The sequence below is a fragment of the Magnolia sinica genome, chromosome 7 (assembly GCF_029962835.1).
Source record: "Magnolia sinica isolate HGM2019 chromosome 7, MsV1, whole genome shotgun sequence".
Taxonomy (NCBI): Eukaryota; Viridiplantae; Streptophyta; class Magnoliopsida; order Magnoliales; family Magnoliaceae; genus Magnolia; species Magnolia sinica.
In genome coordinates this window covers 36877221-36886903 of record NC_080579.1, presented here as the reverse complement: position 1 = coordinate 36886903, position 9683 = coordinate 36877221, and positions in this window count along the sequence as shown.

The following is a 9683-nucleotide window of genomic DNA, read 5'->3' as shown; positions in this document are numbered from 1 at the left end:
GCAGGATTGGATACCAGAAATATTTGGTTCTAGAATACGGGCGCCATAAATGTCCCTGGGTGAAAATCCCTAAACCTGATGGTACCAGAGGATGACTCCAACGTCGAAACCGAGTGGATATATAAGCGCACGAGGGCCGAATACCAGGAGGCCGCGTCTCCCACTGTGTCGTGGTCGGTTGGAAAGGAGTGTAGCCTTATTCGCCCGAGGGTAGGGGGCAATACTAGGTTGAGTTTGACCAGCCGCGAGTGGGTCCGCTATCGACGTGCCGGATAGGTATTGACAGACTATTAGCCAGGCGAATAGTGAGGTTTCTTACACTCATTTGGACTATGCGGCTAGGAGAGCAACAGTGCCAATTGGAGTGTATTGAACCCCGGTGATTATCCAGAATGAGAACTGTACTGATATATGATGAGGATTGGCATGCTTGAGTTGCATCTCGCATCGCATGGCCGTGTTATGGCCAATAGCATTCATATCTTGCACAGCATAGCCTTGGTATGGCTGATTGCATTCACGTGCTCATCACCATGATTCCACATTACTCTGACCTTATATTTTGAGCACGCTTATATTGCGCAGATACTTACACCACCTTCTAAGCTTTCTATAAGCTTATGCACGATTGATGCATGCAGGTGATGCCAGGATGTAATCGCAGCCATAGTCTCACCGTAGTTGGAGCGTGCAGTCGAGCTTCTGGAGTTTTGTTTCTTTCGTTGCATTGTATTTTCCCTTTCAAACGCATTGTACTCAAAAGTTTTTAATCATAGTGGATTTTGTGGTGGTGTTCATGTGGTTATTGTTCGTGGGTTATGCTTTTAGTTATGCTCATTATGAATCAGACTGATGATTACAAATCCTCCTTATAGTATCCCATGATCGAAACCTGGTGAATGAGTGCCGGGATCCGAGAATGGGGTTCTACGGAGGCTGTTAGTGCCGGATTCGGCGATCGGGAATTTTGTGAGCCCGGTTTCCGAGTGAGAACCGCTATTATGACCATGATGAAGCTGTTCATTTCCTACGGACAATATTGGAGTAGTCTGACCATTTGGACAAGCCGTGTTTATATCTATATTTGCAGGGACCACACCCTTAACCTATAACCTAAACCTATTCTCAAATCCCAAAACCTATAACTACAACCTAAACCTATAACCTAAACTCAATTCCCTAAACTTTAACCTACTACCTAGCCTAAACCTATACTTATTCCCCAAACCTATTCTCAAATCCCAAAACCTATAACCTAAACTATACCCTAAACCTATAACTTATAACTTGAACCTATAAACTAAACTCAATTCCCTAAACCTTAACCTATAACCTAACCTAAACCTATACTTATAACCTAAACCTATTCTCAAATCCCAAAACCTATAACCAAAACCTACAACCTATAACCTATAACCTGAACTTATAACCTAAACTCAATTCCCTAAACCTTAACCTATAACCTAACCTAAACCTATACTTACAACCTAAACCTATTCTCAAATCCCAAAACCTATAACTATAACATAAACCTTAACCAAAAACCTATAACCTAACCTAAACCTAAACCTACAACCTTAACCTAAACCTAAACCTATAACCTTAACCTTAACATATAACCTTAACCTAAACGTAAACCTAAACCTAAACCTATAACCTAAACCTAAACCTAAACTTAAACCTAAACCTATAACCTAAACCTATTCTCAAATCCCTAAACCTAAACCTAAACCTTAATGTATTCTCAAATCCCTAAACCTAAACCTACACCTAATCCAAATCTGAACTCCCTAACCAAAACCTAAACCTAAAATTGAAAACCAAAACCTAAACCCCGATTTCCTAAACCTAAACCTTAACCTATTCTCAATTCCCTAAACCTATTGCTTATAACCTAAACCTAAACCTAAACCTAAACCTAAACCTTAACCTAAACCAATAACCTATAACCTAAACCTAAACCTAAAACTTAAATGTATTCTCGAATCCCTAAACCTAAACCTACACCTAATCCTAATCTCAACTCCCTAACCTAAACCAAAACCTAAACTTAAAAACCAAAACCTAAACCCGAACCCGATTTCCTAAACCTAAACCTTAACCTATTCTCAATTCCCTAAACCTATATCTTAAAACCTAAACCTAAGCCTAAACCTAAACCATAAGCTAAATCTAAACCTAAACCTGTAACCTATAACCTAAACCTAAACCTAAAACCTAAATGTATTCTCGAATCCCTAAACCTAAACATACACCTAATCCTAATCTCAACTCCCTAACCTAAACCTAAACTTAAACTTGAAAACCCAAACGTAAACCCGATCCCGAGCCCGAACCCGATTTCCTAAACCTAAACCTTAACCAATTCTCAATTCCCTAAACTAATATCTTATAACCTAAACCTAAACCGGCAACCTATAACCTAAACCTAAACCTATAACCTAAACCTTTTCTCAAATCCCTAAACCTAAACCTAAAACTTAATCTATTCTCAAATCCCTAAACCTAAACCTACACCTAATCTTATTATCAACTCACCTAAACCTAAACCTAAACTTGAAAACCTAAACCTAAACCTGATCTCGAACCCGAACCTGATTTCCTAAACCTAAACCTTAAGCTATTCTCAATTCCCTAAACCTATAGCTTATAACCTAAACCTAAACGTCAAACTAACCCTATAACATATAAACCAATCCTAAACCTAAAACCTAATGTATTCTCAAATCCCTAAACCTAAACATACACCTAATCCTAATCTCAACTCCCTAACCTAAACTTGAAAACCAAAACCTAAACCCGATCCTGAACCTGAACCCGATTTCCTAAACCTAAACCTTAACCTATTCTCAATTCCCTAAACCTATATCTTATAACCTAAACCTAAGCCTAAACCTAAACCTTAACCTAAACCTAAACTTGTAACCTATAACCTAAACCTAAACCTAAAACCTAAATGTATTCTCAAATCCCTAAACCTAAACCTACACCTAATCCTAATCTCAACTCCCTAACCTAAACCTAAACTTAAACTTGAAAACCAAAACCTAAACCCGATCCCGAACCTGAACCCGATTTCGTAAACCTAAACCATAACCTATTCTCAATTCCCTAAACCTATTGCTTATAACCTAAACCGAAAGCTAAACCTATATCTTAACCTAAACCTAAACCCAAACCGATAACCTAAACATAAACTTAAAACCTAAATGAACTCTCAAATCCCTAAACCAAAACCTACACCTAATCCTAATCTCAACTCCCTAACCTAAACTTAAACCTAAACTTGAAAACTCAAACCTAAGCCAGATCATGAACCCCAACCCGATTTCCTAAACCTAAACTTTAATGTATTCTCAAATCCCTAAACATAAACCAACACCTAATCCTAATCTCAACTCCCTAATCTAAACCTAAACTTAAACTTGAAAACCCAAACCTAAAACCGATCCCGAACCCGAACCCGATTTCCTAATCCTAAACCTTAACCTATTCTCAATTCCCTAAACCCATATCTTATAACCTAAACCTAAGCCTAAACCTAAACCTTAACCTAAACCTAAACCTAAACCTGTAACCTATAACCTAAACCTAAACCTAAAACCAAAATGTATTCTCAAATCCCTAAACCTAAACCTACACCTAATCCTAATCTCAACTCCCTAACCTAAACCTAAACCAAAACTTGAAAACTCAAACCTAAACCTGATCCTGAACCCGAACCCGTTTACCTAAGCCTAAACCTTAACCTATTCTCAATTCCCTAAACCTATAGCTTATAACTTAAACCCAAACCTAAACCTAAACCTTAACCTAAACCAATACCTATAACCTAAACCTAAACCTACAACCTAAATGTATTCTCGAATCCCTAAACCTAAACCTACACCTATTCTTAATCTCAACTCCCTAACCTAAACCTAATCTTAAACTTGAAAACCCAAACCTAAACCCGATCCCGAACCCGAACCCGATTTCCTAAACCTAAACCTCAACCTATTCTCAATTCCCTAAACCTATATCTTATAGCCTAAACCTAAGCCTAAACCTAAACCTTAACCTAAACCTAAACCTAAACCTGTAACCTATAACCTAAACCTAAACCTAAAACCAAAATGTATTCTCAAATCCCTAAACCTAAACCTACACCTAATCCAAATCTCAACTCCCTAACCTAAACCTAAACCTAAACTTGAAAACTAAAACCGAAACCTGTTCCCGAACCCCAACCTGATTTCCTAAACGTAAACCTTAACCTATTCACAATTCCCTAAGCCTATAGCTTATAACCTAAACCTAAACCTAAACCTAAACCTTAACCTAAACAAATAACCTATAACCTAAACCGAAATCGAAAACTTAAATGTATTCTCGAATCCTTAAACCTAAACCTACACCTAATCCTAATCTTAACTCCCTAACCTAAACCTAAACCTAAACTTACAAGCCAAAACCTAAACCCGATCCTGAACACGAACTTGAATTCCTAAACCTAAACCTTAACCTATTCTTAATTCCCTAAACCCACATCGCATAACCTAGACTTAAGCCTAAACCTAAACCTAAACTTAAACCTGTAACCTATAACCTAAACCTAAACCTAAAACCAAAATGTATTCTCGAATCCCTAAACTTAAACCTACACCTAATCCTAATCTCAACTCCCTAACCTAAACCTAAACTTAAACTTGAAAACCGAAACCTAAACCCGATCCCGAACCCGAACCCGATTTCCTAAACCTAAACCTTAACCTATTCTCAATTCCCTAAACCTATATCTTAAAACATAAACCCAAGCCTAAACCTAAACCTTAACCTAAACCTAAACCTGTAACCTATAACCTAAACCTAAACCTAAAACCTAAAGCTTTTCTCAAATCTCGAAACCTAAACCTAAAACTTAATGTATTCTCAAATCTCTAAACCTAAACCAACCCCTAATCCTAATATAAACTCCTTAACCTAAACCTAAACCTAAACTTGGAAACCAAAACTTAAACCCGATCCTGAACCCGAACCCGTTTTCTTAAACATAAACCTTAACCTATTCTCAATTCCCTAAACCTATAGCTTATAACCTAAACCTAAATATAAACCTAACCCTATAACCTATAACATAAACCTAAACATTAAATCTAATATATTCTCAAATCCTTAAACCTAAACCTACACCTAATCCTAATCTCAACTCCCTAACCTAAACCTAAACCTAAACACGATCCCGAACCTGAACCCGATTTCCTAAACCTAAACCTTAACCTATTCTCAATTCCCTAAACCTATAGCTTATAGCCTAAACCTAAGCCTAAACCAAAACCTTAACCTAAACCTAAACCTTAGCCTAAACCTAAACCGAAACCTAAACCTGTAACCTATAACATAAACCTAAACCTAAAACCTAAATGTATTCTCAAATCCCTAAACCTAAACCTACACCAAATCTTAATCTCAACACCCTAACCTAAACCTACACCTAAACTTGAAAACTCAAACCTAAACCCGATCCCGAACCAGAACCCGATTTCCTAAACCTAAACCTTAGTGTATTCTCAAATCCCTAAACTTAAACCTACACCTAATCCTAATCTCAACACCATAACCTAAACCTAAACCTAAACTTGAAAACTCAAACCTAAACCCGATCCCGAACCCGAATCTGATTTCCTAAACCTAAACCGTAACCTATTCTCATTTCCCTAAACCTATAGTTGATAACCTAAACCTAAACCTTAACCTAAACCTAAACCTAAACCTAAACCAATAAACTATAACCTAAACCTAAAACCTAAATGTATTCTCAAATCCCTAAACCTAAACTTACACCTAATCCTAATCTCAACTCCCTAACCTAAACCTAAACTTGAAAACCCAAACCTAAACCCGATCTCGAACCCGAACCCGATTTCCTAAACCTAAACCTTAACCTATTCTCAAATCCCTAGACCTATAGCTTATAACCTAAACCTATATAACATATAACCTAAACCTAAACCTAAAACCAAATGTATTCTCAAATCCCTAAACCTAAACCAACACTTAATCCTAATCTCAACTCCCTAACCTAAACCTAAACTTAAACTTGAAAACCCAAACCTAAAACCGATCCCGAACCCAAACCCGATTTCCTAAACTTAAACCTCAACCTATTCTCAATTCCCTAAACCCATATCTTATAACCTAAACCTAAGCCTAAACCTAAACCTTAACCTAAACCTAAACCAAAACCTGTAACCTATAACCTAAACCTAAACCTAAAACCTAAATGCATTCTCAAATCCCTAAATCTAAACCTACACCTAATCCTAATCTCAACTCCCTAACCTAAACTTAAACCAAAACTTGAAAACTCAAACCTAAACCCGATCCAGAACCCGAACCCGTTTACCTAAACCTAAACCTTAACCTATTCTCAATTCCCTAAACCTATAGCTTATAACTTAAACCTAAACCTAAATCTAAACCATAACCTAAACCAATAACCTATAACCTAAACCTAAACCTACAACCTAAATGTATTCTCGAATCCCAAAACCTAAACCTACACCTAATACTAATCTCAACTCCCTAACCTAAACCTAAAGTTAAACTTGAAAACCCAAACCTAAAGCCGATCCTGAACTCGAACCCGATTTCCTAAACCTAAACTTTAACCTATTCTCAATTCCCTAACCCTAATCTTATAACCTAAACCTAAGCCCAAACCTAAACCTTAACCTAAACCTAAACCTAAACATGTAACCTATAACCTAAACCTAAACCTAAAACCTAAATGTATTCTCAAATCCCTAAACCTAAACCTACACCTAATCCAAATCACAACTCCCTAACCTAAACCTAAACTTAAACTTGAAAACCAAAACTGAAACCCGTTCCCGAACCCCAACCTGATTTCCTAAACGTAAACCTTAACCTATTCTCAATTACCTAAACCTATAACTTATAACCTAAACCTAAACCTTAACCTAAACCAATAACCTATAACATAAACCTAAACCGAAAACTTAAATGTATTCTCAAATCCCTAAACCTAAACCTACACCTAATCCTAATCTTAACTCCCAAACCTAAACCTAAACATAAACTTGAAAACCAAACCTAAACTCGATCCCGAACCCGAACCCGAATTCCTAAACCTAAACCTTAACCTATTCTCAATTCCCTAAACATATATCGCATAACCTAGACCTAAGCCTAAACCTAAACCTTAACCTAAACCTAAACCTAAACCTGTAACCTATAACCTAAACCAAAACCTAAAACCAAAATGTATTCTCAAATCCTTAAACCTAAACCTACACCTAATCCTAATCTCAACTCCCTAACCTAAACCAAAACTTAAACTCAAAAACCCAAACCTAAACCCGATCCCGAACCCAAACCCGATTTCCTAAACCTAAACCTTAACCTATTCTCAATTCCCTAAACCTATATCTTATAAGATAAACCTAAGCCTAAACCTAAACCTTAACCTAAACCTAAACCTGTAACCTATAACCTAAACCTAAACCTATAACCTAAAGCTTTTCTCAAATACCTAAACCTAAACCTAAAACTTAATATATTCTCAAATCTCTAAACCTAATCCTACCCCTAATCCTAATCTAAACTCCTTAACCTAAACCTAAACCTAAACTTGAAAACCAAAACCTAAACCCGATCCCAAACCTGAACCCGTTTTCCCAAACACAAACCTTAACCTATTCTCAATTCTCTAAACCTATAGCTTATAACCTAAACCTAAACATAAACCTAACCCTATAACATATAACCTAAACCTAAACCTTAAACCTAATATATTCCCAAATCCCTAAACCTAAACCTACACCTAATCCTAATCTCAACTCCCTAACCTAAACTTGAAAACCAAAATCTAAACCCGATCCCGAACCTGAACCCGATTTCCTAAACCTAAACCTTAACCTATTCTCAATTCCTTAAACCTAGAGCTTATAACCTAAACCTAAGCCTAAACCTAAACCTTAACCTAAACCTAAACCTGTAACCTATAACATAAACCTAAACCTAAAACCTAAATATATTCTCAAATCCCTAAACCTAAACCTACACCTAATCCTAATCTCAACTCCCTAACCTAAACCTACACCTAAAGTTGAAAACTCGAACCAAAACCCGATCCCGAACCCGAACCCGATTTCCTAAACCTAAACCTAAACTTGAAAACTCAAACCTAAACCCGATCCCGAACCCGAATCCGATTTCCTAAACCTAAACCTTAACCTATTCTCATTTCCCTAAACCTATAGTTGATAACCTAAACCTAAACCTTAACCTAAACCTAAACCTAAACCTAAACCAATAAACTATAACCTAAACCTAAAACCTAAATATATTCTCAAATCCCTAAACCTAAACTTACACCTAATCCTAATCTCAACTCCCTAACCTAAACCTAAACTTGAAAACCCAAACCTAAACCCGATCTCGAACCCGAACCCGATTTCCTAAACCTAAACCTTAACCTATTCTCAAATCCCTAGACCTATAGCTTATAACCTAAACCTAAACCTAAACCTAAACCTATATAACATATAACCTAAACCTAAACATAAAACCTAATGTATTCTCAAATCCCTAAACCTAAACCAACACTTAATCCTAATCTCAACTCCCTAACCTAAACCTAAACTTAAACTCAAAAACCCAAACCTAAAACCGATCCCGAACCCAAACCCGATTTCCTAATCCTAAACCTCAACCTATTCTCAATTCCCTAAACCCATATCTTATAACCTAAACCTAAGCCTAAACCTAAACCTTAACCTAAACCTAAACCTAAACCTGTAACCTATAACCTAAACCTAAACCTAAAACCTAAATGCATTCTCAAATACCTAAATCTAAACCTACATCTAATCCTAATCTCAACTCCCTAACCTAAACCTAAACCAAAACTTGAAAACTCAAACCTAAACCCGATCCAGAACCCGAACACGTTTACCTAAACCTAAACCTTAACCTATTCTCAATTCCCTAAACCTATAGCTTATAACTTAAACCTAAACCTAAACCTAAACCATAACCTAAACCAATAACCTATAACCTAAACCTAAACCTACAACCTAAATGTATTCTCGAATCCCTAAACCTAAACCTACACCTAATCCTAATCTTAACTCCCAAACCTAAACCTAAACCTAAACTTGAAAACCAAAACCTAAACCCGATCCCGAACCCGAACCCGAATTCCTAAACCTAAACCTTAACCTATTCTCAATTCCCTAAACATATATCGCATAACCTAGACCTAAGCCTAAACCTAAACCTTAACCTAAAACTAAACCTAAACCTATAACCTATAACCTAAACCAAAACCTAAAACCAAAATGTATTCTCAAATCCTTAAACCTAAACCTACACCTAATCCTATTCTCAACTCCCAAACCTAAACCTTAACCTATTCTCAATTCCCTAAACATATATCGCATAACCTAGACCTAAGCCTAAACCTAAACCTTAACCTAAAACTAAACCTAAACCTATAACCTATAACCTAAACTAAAACCTAAAACCAAAATGTATTCTCAAATCCTTAAACCTAAACCTACACCTAATCCTAATCTCAACTCCCTAACCTAAACCAAAACTTAAACTTAAAAACCCAAACCTAAACCCGATCCCGAACCCGAACCCGATTTCCTAAACCTAAACCTTAACCTATTCTC